Below are 19,343 nucleotides of genomic sequence, written 5' to 3' on the forward strand. Positions count from 1 at the left end.
GTGCAGACTTAAATACAGTACACTAAATACGAAAGAAACACCAAGTGCTCTGCCTGAGAGAGATATTTTTTGAGTATAATATACAGGGCAGAAAAATACAGAGAAAAGAAAAATGTTTGGGAGAAGCAGTGCAAAATATTTGACTGTAAATATTTGGCTAAGAAGAGTACCAGGAAGCAACAAATAACAAAAAAAAGTGTCCCATAGAATGATTATAAAGTGAATGTGTGCCGTGATCACTGATTCATCCAGCTGATAGGTAATAGGTATAGGTATAGGTAATAAGCACAAGTAAGCATTTACAGTGGAGCCAGAACTGGTATAGTTAAATGGATGAAAAGCTGCAAAGAGTTACCAATCGGTTACACTTCCCTAGAATTCAACTCCAAAAACACACATTTCTCCATTTGTGGGCCTGCCAGCAAAAAGAGAGTACACCCCTTGTAAAGAGCACATGTAGTGCTGTGCAGTGATACGAAATAGAAGTAGATATAACCAAATTTGACCATTTAAAGAGCCAATGAATTATTCCATGTTCCACAGGGCAGAGGTCATCTGAATTTGACCCCAATTTGGTTTAACTTTTATTCTAAAGCTTGAAAAATGATCTTTTCAAACTAATGCTTCATTCATGTTTCATTAACATTTGTTGTCCCCATTTTACCGCCAAAAAAACACATGAGTTGTGTTGGATGTACAGTCTCTCAGAGTTTGTCTAGCAAAAACAGTCTAGTCTAAACAATAGATGTTTTTTTTTTTCAAACCTGTTTGGGCTCCCGTTGGACATAATGATCACCATATACAGTAACTTACTGCTGTTTGTGTTAGGCAGGGTCATTATGTTTCAGATGGCAATTGTCCCAGAGTTCAATCTTTTCTCTTAGTGTTTTTAATAAAATTCACAATAGTTTGCTCTCGCTCTCTCCCTCTCTCTCTCTCTCTCTCTCTCTCACACACACACACACACACACACACACTCACTTTCTACCTGTCTACTTCACATTCCACCCTCATTCACATCTTCAGGTATCAGTGGGTCTGGCTGGGGGTTGAACAAGACATTCAATATGGAAGGAAATTAGCCTGTTAAAAAATATTGAAAAACATAGTTAATGTAATGGCTCCCACAGCTCCCTCCTTGGAGTTTGTAAGTTAGCGTGAGCAAGTACGAGAGTACTTCAACATTCACACCAAACGCTGCATCCGCAAAACCACCAGCATTGTGGACCCTAAACACCCCTCCCACAAACTCTTCACCCTTCTGCAAATTGGCAAAGGGTACCAAAGCATTCAGGCCCTCATGGCCAGACCGTGTAACCATAAGACTCTTCAATACTCAGAGACTTGACTAACACACACACACTCATACTCAACTGAACACCATTCCAATCCCTTTGCAAATTAAATTGCTGCTAAAACACCATACACAAAATACTGTATTGACCTACCTGCACTCTTGCTGCTAATACTCTGTCATAGTAAATACATAGTGTCAGCATTTTACTATTATAGCTTTTTTCACAACCTGTTACATATGGCACTTTATCCACATAGAACTGTGTACTAGTCAGCACTGCACAGTTCTTTACTGTGCCTATTGCCCTGTTTTAGGAAATTTGTACTTGGCTTGCTGTTTGCACACATGCACTTTATGCAATTCTGTGTAGTCTTGTGTAGTTCTGTGTTGTTTTATGTAGCACCATGGTCCTGGAGGAACATTGTTTCATTTCACTGTATACTGCACCAACTGTCTATGGTTGAAAGGTCATTAAATGCCAGTTGACTTGACAAGCTGACCAACACCAAGCTAAGCAAGCAGACCGTCCAGAACTACCTAAAGATTGTCAAAAGGTCATCAGTGGTTAAAATTTTGCACAATATCACAAAAGGCATTCTCGTGTTTCAGAGTCATCAGCCACACTTGGCCATCAAACACATTCTGGCACAATCAAAAGGACAGATGTGGCTAAAATTCATAGATATTCATATTTTGCTTTTTTTTCCCCTTAAGGTTCCTGAATTACCGGGGGGGAGCACACAGCTCTCTTTTGAGGATGAAGCCCTTCACCACGACAGTGTAAATTGCATCCTGTTCCTGGGAAATATGCAGTTGTGCTTCTCGAAGCAAGTCAGCAAGGAGGTCACTAGGAAGAGGTTGGAATTTGTATTTATTTAATATGAGTGTCATTTACAAACCTGATATTTACTTCACAGATATGAACTCTTTACAAGGGGTTTAAATGGTTGAAATGGCAATCAACTCTCTACGAGCGACTGTCTGGCCATCTTGGACGTGGGTCAGAATAACTTCCTGGGGTCATCTGGAAGCTCGCCAGCCCCAACCGTATTTTAGGCAACAAGCTAACTAGACAGGAACAGCTGCTGGTGCTGTAGTACATGGAGGCCATCATGATCCTGAAACACCTGCAGCGGCCTGGGATGGTGAGCCACATAACAGTGTTTTTCAAACCAGTACATTCATTTCCAATGCATATTTCAGCAGTCTAACAGTTTTTGATAACTCTTTGTAATGGGTGGGTCCGATGCAGCGCGAAGACTGGTACAACACAGTGGCATTGAAAGACCACAAGACTGCTGTGATGCAGTTGGCCATCATGGCCCTTACAGAGGAGCAGGAAATGGTATGCTAATGAATAATAAAAGGGTATTAAAACAACAGGGTCCTTTCAGCACCCTGCCAGCAGTTGTATGAGGAGTGATGGAAGAATTATGTGTGCGGGCTGTGGGCCCGCTGTCACAGTACATAACTGAATAGTCTTCACAGTTTACCCCATTAGACTATCCATGATTTCCTTTCCTTTAAATGTAGGTTCCTATGTAACCTGTTTAGTGTTACTAATATATCACTTTTATAACCACTATATCTAGTATAGAGGAACTATTGAATTATAGTTTACTGAAATGCCAGTGGTCAAAGGATGAGGTGAGGTGTGTGTTTTGTCCCTGCTGTTCCTCTTTCAGTACATCACCCAGATCAATGACTTCAGGTCCTCGATCAGTCTGAGCAGGGGAGAGTTGTAGTGAACAGCAGTTAAGATGGCATTGCAGGTCCCAGTTCATAACAGTGTGCCTCTCTAACTGCCAGGGTAGAGAAAGGTTTGCCACATTGTCATTGGATCTTAGTGAATGAATATAAACAAATGTCTGACATCATCAGATAAGCTTCTAAGACAACTGCCAGACACCTCTTACAGGGCAGTGAAGAGACCCCCATCACCTACATCCGCATGAGTAAGGACTCCTCTTTGGACCACAGGTTGACCCTAACTTCCAAACTCATTCCTAAGGTTTAGGCCAGAACTGCCATAAAAATTCCTTAGGACCTCTGGATGCAGCAGCATTGGCTGAAACAAAGAACGGCCACAAAGACCCATCCAAATTCATTCATACATATGTTTGGAATCCTTAAAATTGACAAACTGTGAAACATTGACTTTCATGTAAAGAACAGTGTATGTTAATGGAAAATAATTGTTGACAATTTATATGAGCTGACCTATTAAGACCTATTAAGTTTAGTTGCAGCCAGTCTGCGAAGGGGACCATGTGACGACTTCATCCGGCCCAACTGCATGGTCTAGACTCTAAGGACTTCCTTGGCATGATAGGAGTTCAGCATTCTCCAGCACAGCTTGGTGACGACTATTGGAACGTGACTCTGCACCTTTCCCACTGCATGCAATCCGCATGACCAGTGGAAGACGTCTCTGCCACTGGACTGATCACCTGACTATGTGGAACATAAATATACATTTACCAAACCTCTTTCCAGAGACCTTGGCATTAGTTTATAATTGCAGTATATGTTTGTCTAATTTGCTTAGATAACATTTATCTGTTTAATGTTTTTGTTTTGTTTAATCATAAATAAGCATTTATTTATCATCATTTGCCAGAGCCTGTAAGTATTTTCCCCATAAGATGTTTCCTACCATAGAATTCTCTTCCATTGCTATATTCAACTCAACTGCACTGCATTTATCCATTCTGTGTTCACCTCATATATTGTTTTTCATTTCTAAAATTCTGTTGTGCTCTCAAAAAACCCAGCACAGCTGCAGTAACATTTCAACACTGCACTTCTAATGAGGACCAATACAGCACAGCTCTGCTTTTACTCTTATTTATTTGTTTGTTTGTTTGTTCCTGAATATATTCCTGAATATTGTTATTGACACTTAATTTTCGCAGTAATTATTTAAAGAACACGAAATTAAAAAGTGTTGGACAAAACACAGTGTTTTTAATTTAAAAATACCCCAGAATTAAAATGTAAAATGACCTTTTAAATGTTGTGTTAGTAGTCAAATGATATTATTTTATTACAATAGTTGTACGCTTTGTTACCATCATTTCTAAAAGTGTATTTTTTGTTGAAACATTTGAGGGTTTGTGTGTCTGAATATGAATATCCAGGGCCGTTTCTGAACATTTGGCGACCCTAAGCAACAACTAACTCAGGGGCCCCTCCCCCACACCAATCATATTCATTTACATGCAGGAATGAACACAATTCATACTTTATTACCTTGGATAAGGGAAAACAGTTTAATAAACTGTTTTTTTTTTTTAAAGTAAAAACGACTGAACAAGATACTAGATATTAGCTAAGGGATACTAGATATAGCTCCAGGTATGTCAAACTCACACACTGCCCAGGCCACAGCAGGATTTTAACGAGACCCTCAAGAGCCATAATCCAAGTCCATCAGTTTTTTTAATATTTCACATATTCTACTAACTTACACCAATAATCTATAGGCTCAGATTAGAATAGGATATTTCTAGGAATAAGAGAACTAACAGAAACTATTAATATGCACTATTACCTATTAACGTTCAGTATACTGATTATAATTAAAGGGTGTAATGAATGCATTCCTCTGTTTAATCCAATAACCTCTTTGGAGGTATTCTTCCCTAAGGTTGCTTCCCAAGGCCTAGCCTCATTCCTCTAGGCCTTATCCCTTGGTTGGCCCCTTGTGCACATCAGTTTTTAGCTGGCGCTGTACTTGAGTTCAGCCTCCCAGACACAGTTCATGGCCCGGTTGGTAGCACTCCTGTCTTTGGGCTCGTCCCAGGAAGAGGGATAGCCGTCAGAGTCCTGGGGCCATTTCCTGGGGTACAGGACAGCTTTCATTGAGTCCAGAGTGACAGGCAATTTCACTGATTCTGCCCTGGCCAAGGCTCTCCATATCACACTCCTCTCGTTAAACCCCCCTTTCAGTTTCAGCCATTGATGGCCGGGACCTCATTTCAGGTGCAGTGACTCACTGGGATTTGCCAGGAATCAATTCAAAATTGTATCATATCTTTTATACCCACAGATCTGTGCAATTATATATCTGTATTAAAGAGTTTACACTTTCTGTAAATCTATTACTTTGCTAAGAATTTTCATTTTTATTTAAATTACAGGTGGTATTATTTTTTTTTCTTTTTTCTTTTTATGTTTGTTATGTTAATGATAATGTAATGTTTATGTTTAAATAAAATGTAAAATTAAAAACCAGGACTGTGCTAACACAGTGTTGTTTCCTTTAACCCTGACACACACTCTGGTGTGAGATGGAAACTAGAGGACAAAGGTCTCAAACCAAACACCAGCATGAGGCCATTATGGTTTTTACCACATCAAAGGTGCTGAAACTGCCGGACTCGGACTGCAGCAGCACTTTGTTTTGCATGCATATATCTAGACATGTTTTACAGCTTAATCATAATGTGAGAGTATTCTTTAAAACCATTTCTTCCTATTTTTAAAATTTTTAAAGGTGGACAAGTCCTCACAGCGATCGAGCACAGTCTCTAGCACAGTTTGTATATCATATTTATCAGAGTATCATCAACGAGCTTCATCTCTTTTGTGTTTTAGCCTGAAATTGTAATATAAAGACATTTGGATTGTTGAAGTGACGCAACACTTCAGTTGCGCTGTAATATTCAAGTGACACTGTAATATTTGCACTATTCAAGTGACGCTGTAATATTTGCACTACTGTGACTTTATCACTTTCAACAGGACTGTGTACTGGTCGGCGTCGTAGTTATGTACTGTCTGTTCTGTCTTGTGCTGTCTGCACATGTTTGCACTTGTGCACTTTACGTTTAATTTATGTAATTTATGTAGTCCCTGTAGTTCTGTGTTGTTCTGTGTTGTCTTATGTGGCACCTTGGTCCTGGAGAAACATTGTTTCGTTTCACTGTGTACTTGTATATGGCTGAAATGACAATAAACTCCACTTGACTTGACTTGACTTGACTCGACTTGAAATAAGTCAGTGTGAGCTGCTGGATAAAGCACTCAGTCTCTAGCTAAGGCTTGAAACCACAATGCTATTTCTGTTAAAGTGAAAGAACTGATGTGACAGAGCGCTGCTGCAGCCAGTAACACTTCTTCAAATGCATTAAGAGTATTTGGCTCAAATCGTTGAGTCCACACCCAGCAATGATTCTGGGCTCGTTTGGGGATGGGGATGAAAATCACAGGTTTGCCTTCACAGTGAAAAATTCCTTTTGAGCCGTGGATTGATTACTTTTGTGCACACAGGTTTGCAAAATGGTAGCCATTAGGTTCATCCTTTTCTTCTCGAGAGATGAAAACTTTTTGAAAGGATGGCATGTCATTGTGCAGGAAAACCTGCAAAAGAAAAGTCATTCTCATTGTGGAAGCGGGGGGGTGGTCGAGCGCCAGTTTGTGAATGGAGGGGAGAGCCGGAGAAGGTGAGTGGTAAGGAATGCACTCCTGCGGGGAATTCTACTAACGAGTGTTCTGTGTTGCAGTGAGCTTGGGTGAGGATAAAAAGGAGAGAGACAAGCACCTCGAGAGAGAGAGAGAGAGAGAGAGAGAGCGCTATCCAGCACAGAGCCTCATGTGTGCATGTGTGTGCGTGCAAATAAAATAAACTGCTGAAAGCAAACGTGAAAAATTGGAGAATAAAATGCCTCTGAGTTGTTCCCAAGCCTTCCTCATTTCCGTGCGAACCTGTAAGATTTTTAGCCATGGAGGCTGATGCTGAGCCAAACTGCTCCAGTGCTGTGAAAGTACACCTCTCCTTTCCCACCTTACACTAACAGTGGACTACATAAAGTTTATCCCAATATGCAGGCAATACAAGGTGAAATAAATACACACTTACTTTAACACTGAGACAAGGCCAAGTAGACATGAGATGTCTTTCCTGCCCACGCACTATATTTACAGCTTGTGGTTATAAACTAGAGGTTGCATTCGGACTGGAATCCTGCTGAACCCAAAAGAAAAGTTGCAGGAGTGAGAGATATGAAGCTCATAGGACAAAGCACTTGGGAGTAAATGCTTTATCCTTCTCAGGGTCTCAAGATTAATTGTATTGTGAAAAACAGAGTAGGATTGGTCAGAATTCCTTGAAAAGGGAGCATGATTCGGATTTAAAAAAACAAAACAAAAAAAAAACAATTACCTGTAGTTCAACTATTCAGGGCTTATCATTGAGGTTGAAAATCTCCTTGTATGACATCACATCCAGATTCAGTGATTTGATGTCTACATACAGCCTTTTTAACTGAGACTTTACATCTCATTACAGCTACTGGACCAATCAAATCAGTCCACAGCTTCAAAACATCCAATCAGAGGCGACTCTGAACCTGGTTTTCTACTGAACACACAAGTTCATTACCTCACTATCACTTTGTCTGAGCAGGAACGATGATCGCACTCTTTGTCGCTCTTTCTTTCTTAACATCAGGTGAGTTACATTTTGAATATTTAAATCTATAGTACCTTCGCTAAATATTTACCTTATGTAATGACATCATTAAACCTTAAACACTGTTTCTGTTTCAGTGAAAACGTCTGATGTCAAGGAGCTTCAAGTTCAAAAAGTAAAGCGTGGAGAAACTGTAACTATAAAATGTGATGACTTGTCCGGTAACAAAACTAATTTAGTTTGGTTCAAACAGAGTTTTGGAAAATTGCCTCAGTTTGTGGTGCGACAGGTGGAGAAGACAATAAGACCTGGTGCAGGATTCGGGGATGGACGTTTCAGGATTAGTCATGAAAAATTGTTTAATCTTAACATTAAAGAAATCAAAGAAGAGGATACAGGAACATATTTCTGTGCAGAAGTGCTGGGATCTTCACTACACTTTAGATCTGGAACCCTTTTGGCTGTTGAAGGTAAACAGTTTTACTCTGATAACCTGCTCCTGAACTCAAACTAATACCAGATCAACAATTTAGCAAGAATTACATATAATTTCACACCACTCCTTATTTATAGTTATATTTTTACTAATTGATGTTAAAGCTGAGGAGAAGAAACAGTATCCTCCGACTGTAACAGTAATGGAGAACAGAGAGTCGCTCACACTCCAGTGTTCAGTACAAGCATTTAATTCAAGCTGTGAAGAACAGAGTGTGTACTGGTTCAGACACGGCTCAGGAGAATCTCATCCAGAAATCATTTACACTCATGGAGATGGCAGTGATGAGTGTAAGAAGAGCTCTGAGGCTGGTTCTCCTACACAGAGCTGTGTCTACACTCTCCCCAAGAAGAAGCTCACAACCTCTGATAATGGAACGTTCTACTGTGCTGTGGCTGCGTGTGGACAAATCCTCTTTACTAATGGAACTGAAATTAAAGTAATTCAAGTAAAAGGTAAGACATTTGATAAATATTCCTGTTGAAAACTCAGAGACAGTTATAGTGATACTGATCCAAATGATGCTTTATATTTTCAGAAAATAACCATTGGATTGTTGTTTTAACAACCTCCAATATAATATCTATTATTGTAATCATGGTTCTGGTTGGAGTTTTACTTAAACAAAGAAAAGGTTTGTTTGCTTTTATTATTTTTAAAATGAATTTATCAGTCTCATAAAAACACTTACAGTTAAACGTTACTGATATTTATTATTGTTTTATAAAGGGGCTTCCAACGACCATCCAAATAACACAAATCAGGTAATCCAGTGTTTTATCATGTGTATTGATTTTCTTTAAATAAATACAGATCTGTCCTCAAGTCTACAGGACATGTAGGATTATAACTGACATCATCTTACAAAATACAGTAAATAACTTTTTTGTGAATCGTTTAATCCGCTCTGGTTTATAAACGGCTCTTGTTCTTCATCAGGCCGATGATGATGATGTCTTGAACTATGCAGCTGTGAGTTTTGCTAAGAAACCTTCATCCTCCAGAACATCCAGAGACAAGAACCATGAAGATGTTTATGCACAAGTTAAAATAAAATAAAGAGGAATGAATTCAGATTTAAAGTACCAGATGCTAAATATTTATTGCTGTAAGTCAAACATTATTTGATCAAAAAAAAAAGAAAGTTCCAATATATTACCTAATATTTTTGGTATTAGAAACTTTCATTGCAGTTTGTAAAAAGTGAATTCATAATAAAAGTTAAATATTGTAAGAATTTCAGTGGTTTTTTTTTTCATTTACCATTAACTTTAATATAATTACCTTTATTTTATATTATTAGCCTGTCTTTATGTTTAAAATTCATGCATTTTAAAATTCTTATCTTTGGATTTCTCTTGAAATAGTGCATTTATAACTAAAAAAATATTATTGTTATTATTGTTTTGAAAAATTAATCCAACTACCTCAAATAAATTTGAGTTGGATAAGGTTTTGCTTAGATATTGTATCAGAATAAATTTTTAAAACATGAAGGTACATTGATGGGTAATGGTAGTGACAAATGAACGATGACAACAAAAATGTATTATATATATATATATATATATATATATATATATATATATATATATATTCATTCAAAAACTGTATTAAAAGGCATGTGAGGTCATTTTGTTAAGGAGTTATGTGTAAATAGTTAAGGTCTGTTAATTTAATGTGCAATGTGTATATATTTCTCTGATAAAGGTATCTAACAGGCTGCTCTGGTTGGATTTCTCAGAACTCTGACAGCCTGCAGCACATTTTATACTTTCTGAAACTGATGTTACAATCAGCAGATGTACGAGAACAAGCAGCTCTATATTGTACATCCTATAGTTAAAGGTTCGAACTACTGGCTTCAATTTTTCACACAATTTCTTATTGATAACATTTTTTCTGAATTTGTTTATATTGCCCTATATAACATTGTGGTGAGTCATATTACAACATTAAACAGCTAATTCTTTAAGGGGCATTCATCATCGAAAATACAAGCAGCAAGGATAAATTACTAAAAAAGGAATCTGAATGATGTGAAGGTTTTTTTTTAGTGTAAAACACGATGGTCTGAAAATCTGATGTCCTGTTTGTACCTACTTTAACAAGAACCAGAGGCCATATGGGGTGACCATGTGAGTGGAGGAAATGAGTGGTGCACCATTTCCTGTTGAATGAGATGCAGGAAGACACAGTGCAAAGAACACGGCCATCTTTAAGTATCTGATAATGTGAAATATGAAGATCATTTACTAACGGCTCACTTTAAGCGCAATGTTTCTCATTTCATATAATGTGCAAAAAGGCAAGTGTGTTAACATCCAGACCAGAAAAGTGCAGACATTATACAGTAATGTACAATAAATACAAAAGAAACACAAAGTTCTCTGACAGAGAGAGATTTTTTGCGTATAATGTACAGAACAGAAAAATACAGAGAAAAGAAAAATGTGTGGGAGAAGCAGTGCAAAAAATTTGGCTCTGAACAATTGACTAAGAAGAGTACAAACAGCAGTTTGAATAGTAAAAAAAGTGTCCTATAGAATGATTATAAAGTCAGTGTGTGCTGTGATCATTGATTCATCCAGCTGAGTGTTGGTTGACAGCAGTTGTGTATGCTGACTGCCTCAAGAAGCTGAAGAACCTGTTGGAGTCTGGTGGTGGTGGCATGGATGCTCCAGTGCCTTTGCCAGATGGCAGCAGGGTGAAGAGTACCCGAGCGGGATATGAGGGGTCGGCCACAATGCTGGAGGTCTTACGGATGCAGTGGTAAGAGGCATTGATGATGGGTAGAGAAACCCCAATGATCTTAGCTGCTCTCACAATTTGCTGTATAGTCTCATGATCTGAAACTCTGCATTTCCCATACCAATGATCTTAGAGACTTTGAATATCTCTGTACTTGCTCCATTGATGTTCAGTGAAGAGTAATCACCTGAAGTCAGCCATCATCTCTTTGTGTTTATTAACAGTGAGTGATAGATTGTTGTCTCTACACCATTCTGCAAGCTGCTCCACCTCCTCCCTGTATGCTGAGTTAACTGCAGTCTTATTAGCAAACTTGATGTGATTAGAGACATACAGTACTTTATACCACAGTAATGAGTCAGCAGTGTGAACAGCCCTGGGGAGCACTGGTGTTCAGTCTGGTGGTGCTGGAGGTGGTGATAGCCAGGCCTGCCTCCACTTGAGTGTGTAATAGAAGCATAGTTTAACTTTATCTTTTTTTCAAGCTTTAAAATAAATTTCATTTACCATTTATAAAAGATAACCACATTTGACCATTTTAAGGAAGTTTTTGAGGAAGTAAAATGTGACATATTTCACAGGTTAGTGGTGTCATATGATACTGACCTCAATTTGACCAGACGTACCTCCAATTCTGTGTGTGAGAGAGGCACGGTCTGACTTTTTTTTAAAATCAAGAGCTTTGTAATGATACCAAATATGTATAGTTAATAAGCACAAGTAAGCATATACAGTGGCAATAACTGGTTCCAGAACTGGTATAGTTAAATGGTTGAAAAGCTGCAAAGAGTTACCAATCGGTTACTCTTCCCTAGAATTTAATTCCGAAAGCATACACATATCCACGTACAAAAAGCTCACATTTCTCCATTTGTGAGGATGGTAGTAAAAAGAGAGTGCACTCACTGTAAACAGCACATGTAGTGTTTTGCAATGATACCAAATGTGTGTAGACATAACCAAATTTGACCATTTAAAGAGCCAATGAATCGTGCCATGTTGCACAGGGCAGAGGTCATCTGAATTTGACCCCAGGTTGACCAGGCCTATCTCCACTTGTGTGTGATAGAGGCATGGTTTAACTTTTATTTTAAAGCTTGCACAATGATCTTTGCAAACTAATGTTTCATTAAAGTTTGCATTTGTCATCCCAGTTTTACTGCTATAAAACATAGTTAATGTCATACATGAGTTCTGAGTCTTTCAGAGTTTGTCTGGCAAAAACAGTCTAAACAATAGATGTTTTTTTCCCACACCTCTCCCACTCTGTTTGGGCTCTCAATGGACATAATGATGGCCATTCACAGTAACTTACTGCTGTTTGTGTCAGGCAGGGTCATTATATTTCAGATTCCAAATGTCCCAGAGTTCAATCTTTTCTCTTAGTGTTTTTAATAAAATTCACAATAGTTTGCTCTCGCTCTCGCTCTCTCTCCCATACACACACACTTTCTACCTGTCTACTTCACACCCTACCCCCATTCACACCCATTCTTGTTTCTGGGTTGAACAAGACATTCAACATAGAATGAAATGAGCCTATTAAAAATATATATTGAAAAGCATAGTTAATGAGATATATTTTCGTTTATCTGGCTGATTAAAGAGCTGCAGGAGAGAGGGAACTTGGTCACAGACTAACCAAGTCAGCCAGAAGCTTTGCAAACTTATATTGCAAACTCCCCAAGCCAGCCGGTGGCCAAAGGACCTGAGCTGTCTCTCAGAGCCCCTCTGAGGAGTCTGAAAGTTCTGGAGAATACTTACACTTGAATTTGAATGTAGTGAATGTAGTGTAACACTTCTTTTCATGCATTTCAGCAGGAAGAGGATGTGGCTGGGGCGTTCAGTGCGGATGCAGATTGAGAAACTGGGCTTGCACAAGAAGCATTCCATCCACCATCTACTGCTGAAGGGATTTGCCAATTAAATGAAAATTTCAACCAAGAGGTAATTTACACAAGACACATTGTAAACCCAATTATTGCGCAGAGCGATCTTTAGCCGATTTGAACCTGTGCTACAATAAAAAAGGTGGAAAATGTGGCAAGGTTCTTTCACTTCATGGATCCCACAGCTCCCTCTCTGGAGTTTGTGTGTCAGCGTGAGTACCAGAGTATTTCAACATTTACACTACTCTTTTTGCACAACCTGATACATATGCACTGTATCCACTCTAGAACTGTGTACTAGTCGGCACCGCACGGTCCTTTACTGTGCCTATTGTCCTGTTTTAGGAAATTTGTGCTTGGCTTGCTGCTTGCACATGTTCACTTTATGTAATTCTGTGTAGGTCTGTGTAGTCTTAGTTGTTTTATGTAGCACCATGGTCCTGGAGGAACATTGTTTCGTTTCATTGTGTACTGTACCAGCTGCATATGGTTGAAATGACAATAAATGCCACTTGACTTGACAAGCTGACAGACATCAAGCTAAGCAAGTAGACTGTCCAGAACTACCTAAAGAGCATCAAAAGGTCAGCAGTGGTTAAAATTCTGCACAGTATCACACAAGGCATTCTCATGATTCAGAGTCATGGGCCAGACTTGGTCAACAAACAGGGTCTGGCATCATCAAAAGAGCAGACATGGGTAAAATTCATACATATGCATGTTTTGCTTTTTTTCCCCCTATGCAGAAGGAAAAACACTAGAGGATGAAGGAGTCCTGTAATGCCGTGGCAGCTGTCAAGCTGCTGGAGGAGTTAGCCGCCCAAAGACAGTATGTTGTCTTCCACATTGAGATGATGTCTAACTTTCTTAGTCCTGTATGATAATCGTACGCTTGTGCTTTTGTGTTTACTTCAGCTATGTGTTCCATGTTCTTCACAGAACTACAACTAGCAGATGTGCCCTCTGTACCGAGATGGACTAGCAGTCCGTTTATGACCTCTTGGTGCATATACATCCAGTGACTCTGGACGGGGCGCCACTGAGCAGGGCCCAGTGGGAGACACTGACTGGACACCACAAGCTCTACTGCTATGACTGCGAGCAGAGAGATGGTCTATTACTACCACGGTCAGCTGGTCAGCAGCCAGGAGGGCTTATGGGTCCATACATTCACAGCAGAGGGGGAGAATGGATACATGTTCTTCTTCACAGACAGTCAAGGACAAGCCATGTGCATCAATGCATGCAGCAAACAGTGTGAGTGTCACCCGGACCGGGCAATGTTTGGCAGGCTTGTCAACCACAGTGCCGAATAGGAAAATCTATGTCCAGGTCTTTTTGCTGCTGAAGGGAAGGACATCATACTTTTATTTGCGATGAGAGACACAAAACGAGGAAATCAAGGTTAATTACATTGTAATCAAGAGATCCTTTGCCAGTGAGTGTCTGGACCTGGATTGGCTGTGAACACTGTTTTCTTCATCCACCATTTACTTTTGCTTTTTCTTTTCTGTTGTCTGTTTTCTGTCGAAGCAGAAAAAAAGGTTAAGAGGTCAGGATCCTCCGACGTTGTCCTCAATGACCTCTTACATTGTCTGGTGTTTCATCCAAATAGACCTTTGCTTGTCACAGGCAATGCAGCTTCGTGTTAGGCAAAAATAGCAATTGCTTTGTGTCTGGGGGAAAATGGAATGTGTGCATGTGTGTGTGTTTGTGAGTTGCATTAGGATGTAATGTATTTTCTTCTAAAGGCCCAAAGTTGCTTTCCAGCCCTTTGGCTGAGAGGCATTACCCTGCCCCCAAACAGGCATTGTTTCCACAGGTAAGTGTGTAGCAGCTGCAATATACAACTCATTTAGTGGGTCCAGGGCTAGGGAGGGAGTGACATGCAGGTACCCACACATAGATGCACTTAGAACAGACACAAAGGAAGTGGCCAATGCCAGCCACACAATTTAATTCAGTTTAACCGAAGTAACTCTTGGGCACGTATCCAGCGACCACTTCTGGAAACTGTGGCACTTGGTGCGGATGCATGTTGAGTGTGAGCAGTTATGACAGAGAAATCCTGGGGCCCTGTGCAATAAGCAAAAACAGAGAGAAAAGCTTTCAGAGCCATGAAATGCTCCAGGACAGGGCTATCTGGTCGAAGTGAAAAAGAATCAGCAGCACCCCTGTCTGTCTGTGTACATGGTCATGCACCTTACCTTAGTGGTAGGTGAGGGCCTGAGCGTGGGGAGGGTCTTGCAGGCAGAGTGCATAGGACATTCATACCCTGATACACAGACACACATAGTCGGAGCAGAAACATAGCAAGTGGACAACACCACATCATTTTATTCAAATTAATTTAATTCAGAGAGAAATTTTATTCAGAAAGTGTTCAAGAATGACATGTGGGCATGTCTCTAGTGGCCACCATTGTCAAATATGGCTCTCAGTCCAGCCGCACATTGCACACGTGCAGTGCAGTTATGAGCCAGCAGGTGAGAGTCTCTGGGTAAAAATATGAAGGTGAAGCCGTTTAGAGTTACACCGGTGTTGATCCAGCACAGGGCTATCTAGTTGAGGCAACAAGACAGAGTGAAATAACAAGCATTCGTGTGTGCAAATGCACGGGGACCAATAACTTTTTGCCACATGCCCCCGCAGTCCAATTTTGTCACAACCAACCCATCAGCTGCTGTGCAATATCCAGAATGTGAGTGACAATCAAAAGGTGGCATTTATGACACACCAGCAAGCCTATAGGTGAGGACAAAGAGGCGAGGTGGTCGGCGGAATTGGTCGGGGGCAGGTCACACAGCTACGGAGAATCCTCTCTGCCACCAATGGGTCACCAAAATGTGAAAAATGAAAATATTCAAAAGATTCCAAATGCATATGGTAAGGTGCATAAGGTGTGCATAAGGTGTCCAAAAAACAGCTGCGCTGAGTGCTTCAAAAAAGGAGTCAGGGGTCAGCTAACCGAACGTTCACAGGCGGCCCCACTGAAAGTGACTGGCAGACAACCTATCAGATAGGGAAGATGACTGATCAGTGGCAGTCACCAGTTTTACAGATAACCTGATTCTGAACTCTAACTAATTCCATTAGAAATTAAGGTTTTTACTACATCAAAGGTGCTGAAACTGCTGGACTCAAAGACTAGAGCAGCACTTTGCTTAAACATTTTTGCACAAATAAGTTTGTTACAGATTCATTAAATGGTTCAAAGCTACCAAATCATGTTAGAGTATACAATTAGTACCAATTCTTTCACTGTTATGTCCTTTAGGGTGGATAGCAGGACTCAGACAGATAGAGCACAGTCTTCAGCACAATTTGAATAAATATAAATAAAAATAATAAATAATAATAGTTTATTGTCATGTGCACAGTGAGGAAAACCAAGTTTCCCTGTACAATGAAATTCTTTCTTTGCTGTCCACATTGAATGCCAAGACAAATGCAAACTATGTAAAAAATAAAAACAGACATACACATACATACAAACAAACATAATAAAGTGTAGCTATGTTGCAGAAGTAGAAATATAGATTATATAGATTATTTATATAGAAATATAGACTATGTACATCTGTATGTGTGAGTGTGCAATGTTGACTTGTGCAAAACAATATTACAGTACATGTAGTAACAGTGATGTGTAGCAGTAATATGAAGTATATCTCTATGAGCAATATTGACTTATTTACAAAACAATAACAAATACAAAAACAATAGTACAGCAGCCTGTAGCAAATTGAGTGCAACTACACAATAACAATAGCAGCTGTCACATTTAACAATGTGCAAATCGAAATGAAGCTACTTGATAAGAAATAGCAGCAGTAATATTTACAAATGTGCAAATTGAGCTGTCGCAGTTCAGTCCACCTATTCTCTGAGATATGTGAGAGTCTGTGTCCACTGGCTACCCATTTAAAAGTCTAATGGCTGAGGGGAAGAAAGAGTTTCTTAGTCTGGATGTCCTGCATTTCACACTCCTGTACCTCTGTCCTGAGGGTAGGAGTGTGAACAGTCCATATTGTGGGTGGGTTGGGTCCTTAAGGATGGAGGCAGCTCTCCTTTGGACTCTGCGGTGGTAAATAGTCTGCAGAGAGGGCAATGGAGTCCTGATGATCTTCTCAGCAGTCTTCACCACTCTCTGCAGACATTTGCGATCCCTCATTGTAGTGCTACCATACCACACAGTGATGCAGCTGGTCAAGATGCTCTCAACAACACAGCTGTAGAAGTCGTTGAGGATCTTAGGTGACATGCCAAACGTCCTCAGTGATATGCCAAACTTCCTCAGTGATCCGACAAACTTCACGATGATATTGTCCTTATTATCATCGATGAGCTTCATACATTTGTGTCTTAGTCTGAGATTCTAACAAAGACATGTGGACTGTTCAAGTGATGGAAAATAAGTCAGTGTGAGCTGCTGGCTAAAACACCCAGTCTCTATCTGAGGCTTGAAACCACAATGCTATTTTTGTTCATGTGAAACCGCTGCTTGATGTGAGAGAGTGCTTCTGCAGCCTGTAACACATCTTCAAATGCACTGAGTGTGTTTTCATACTTGGCTTAAATAATTCAATCCACTCTCAGGACTGATTCTGGGCCCATTTTTGGGCAGGGCTCATAATTGGAAGTTTGCTTTCATACAAATGAATTTGTTCCGAACCATGAATTGATGCCGCACCTCCATACATCATTTTTGAGCAAGTAGGTTTACATAACAGGAGGCACTAGGTTCAGCCTTTTTTAAATTTTTTTTATTATTATTTTCCTTTGGTACAAGCACTCAAGCAGTATGTCATCATGGTGTTATACCTGCAAACATGGAATCATTCTCCTATAGGATTTTTATCCATGCAAGCCAGCATGAGAGATATACAAGATTTTTTTATGTTCTCAAAGCAAGCACCCAAGCCACAATGGTGAGCTGATTTCAGTGCTCTAGTCCTATGAAGTTGCAGTTTCATATATCAGTAAGGTGTTCTGTCTCCTCTGCTCGCCATAACAATTTCCAGACCATCATGAAACTGGAAGTAAAGTGTTAATTTGAACCAATCAAGTTACTCGGTGTGCAAGGTCCAGTGGACGTGTACCCCAGACCACCAATTTAAGAGGACCGGGGGTCAGTTCTCTGAAACATTCTGGGCTCAAAACAGCTTTCACATTTCTCCCAATGCACTGAACTCAGGGTGAACACTTCCAGACCCAGAAAAAAAAACACAAGTGTGAAAATGTCCAAAAAACTCTACAAGAGTGGAATCCATGAGCTGTAAAATGCCTATAACAAAGCCAATATAAGGTGAAATAACACAATCACCTCAATCCTGGATGTCTTTGCCTCCCCACATGCAAGATTTTTACTTATTTCACATTGTGTATTGTTGCGCTACTCCAGTTGTTGCATAAGTGATCAAGATAGTGGCATGGTAGCACGCAGCAGCTACTTCGGCTTTAAAGAGGTGTACATCCGAAGCAGTGGTGAACGTGTCTATCATTACCAACTTTTGCTGGACATTGGGGGACAAAGCTCAGGAGGAATAAACATTGGACTGCGGGAAGAGCTTAAGCAACCTCTGGCCGCTATGCAAACCAGGCCCTGGGACCGCAGTATTGCAGCTGGCTGGGAGAGAGGGTGCCAGAAACAGTGTGCCAGGCAGCAGAAGCGTGCTAAGCAATTTTGCATGCTAGGCTAAAGGCTAGCCTTAGCCGTTTGGCTCTACCATCCATTCTCCTCTCTATGTTTGCTTTCTGGACAATAAACTGGACTTACTCAGACTACAGCTAACGACCCAGTGTGAAGTCAGGGACTGTTGTATTTTCATTTTTACAGAAATATGGCTCATCAACACCATACTGGATGTGGCCATTCAGCTATCTGGGCTAACGGCACATCTCACCAACAGGATAGCCCACTGTCTTGTAAGACTCGCGGTAGTGGCCTGTGTGTTTACATAAACAACGAATGGTGCAAGCTACTGTTCGTCACTGGTGGAGTTTATCACTGAAATGCTGGCCATACTACCTGCCCAGAGAGTTTACCACTGTGTCCATTGTCACGGTGTACATTCCACCTGGCACTAAAGCAAGGGAAGTGTTAACTGAACTCTACGGGGCTATCAGTAACCTACAGACAGCACACCTTGACGGATTTTTCATTGTTGCTGGAGACTTTAATCACACAAATCTGAAATCAGTGCTGCCAAGATTCCACCAGCATGTCAATTTTGACACTTTAGACCTTGTTTACACCAACATTCACAGTGCTTACAAGGCTGCACCCTGTCCCCACCTCAGCTCAGATCACATCTCTGTTATGCTAATCCCAACATACAGACCACCCCTGAAACTTTCCAAACCAGTTCTGAAACAAGTGAGAACCTGGTCTGAGGGAGCCATCTCACCACTTCAGAACTGCTTTGAACACACAGACTGGAATTTGTTCAGAGAGGCTGCTACATACCACAACACCACAGACTTGGAGTAATA

The 19,343-nt window shown here is 40.2% G+C and overlaps 1 pseudogene; it reads left to right on the top strand.

Annotated features, from left to right (window-relative positions):
- Positions 1-7,704: 7,704 nt before the first annotated feature.
- LOC117599689 (uncharacterized) lies at positions 7,705-9,338 on the top strand (annotated as a pseudogene).
- Positions 9,339-19,343: the final 10,005 nt, after the last annotated feature.

The sequence above is a fragment of the Pangasianodon hypophthalmus genome, chromosome 19, assembly GCF_027358585.1.
Source record: "Pangasianodon hypophthalmus isolate fPanHyp1 chromosome 19, fPanHyp1.pri, whole genome shotgun sequence".
In the NCBI taxonomy this organism is placed as follows: domain Eukaryota; kingdom Metazoa; phylum Chordata; class Actinopteri; order Siluriformes; family Pangasiidae; genus Pangasianodon; species Pangasianodon hypophthalmus.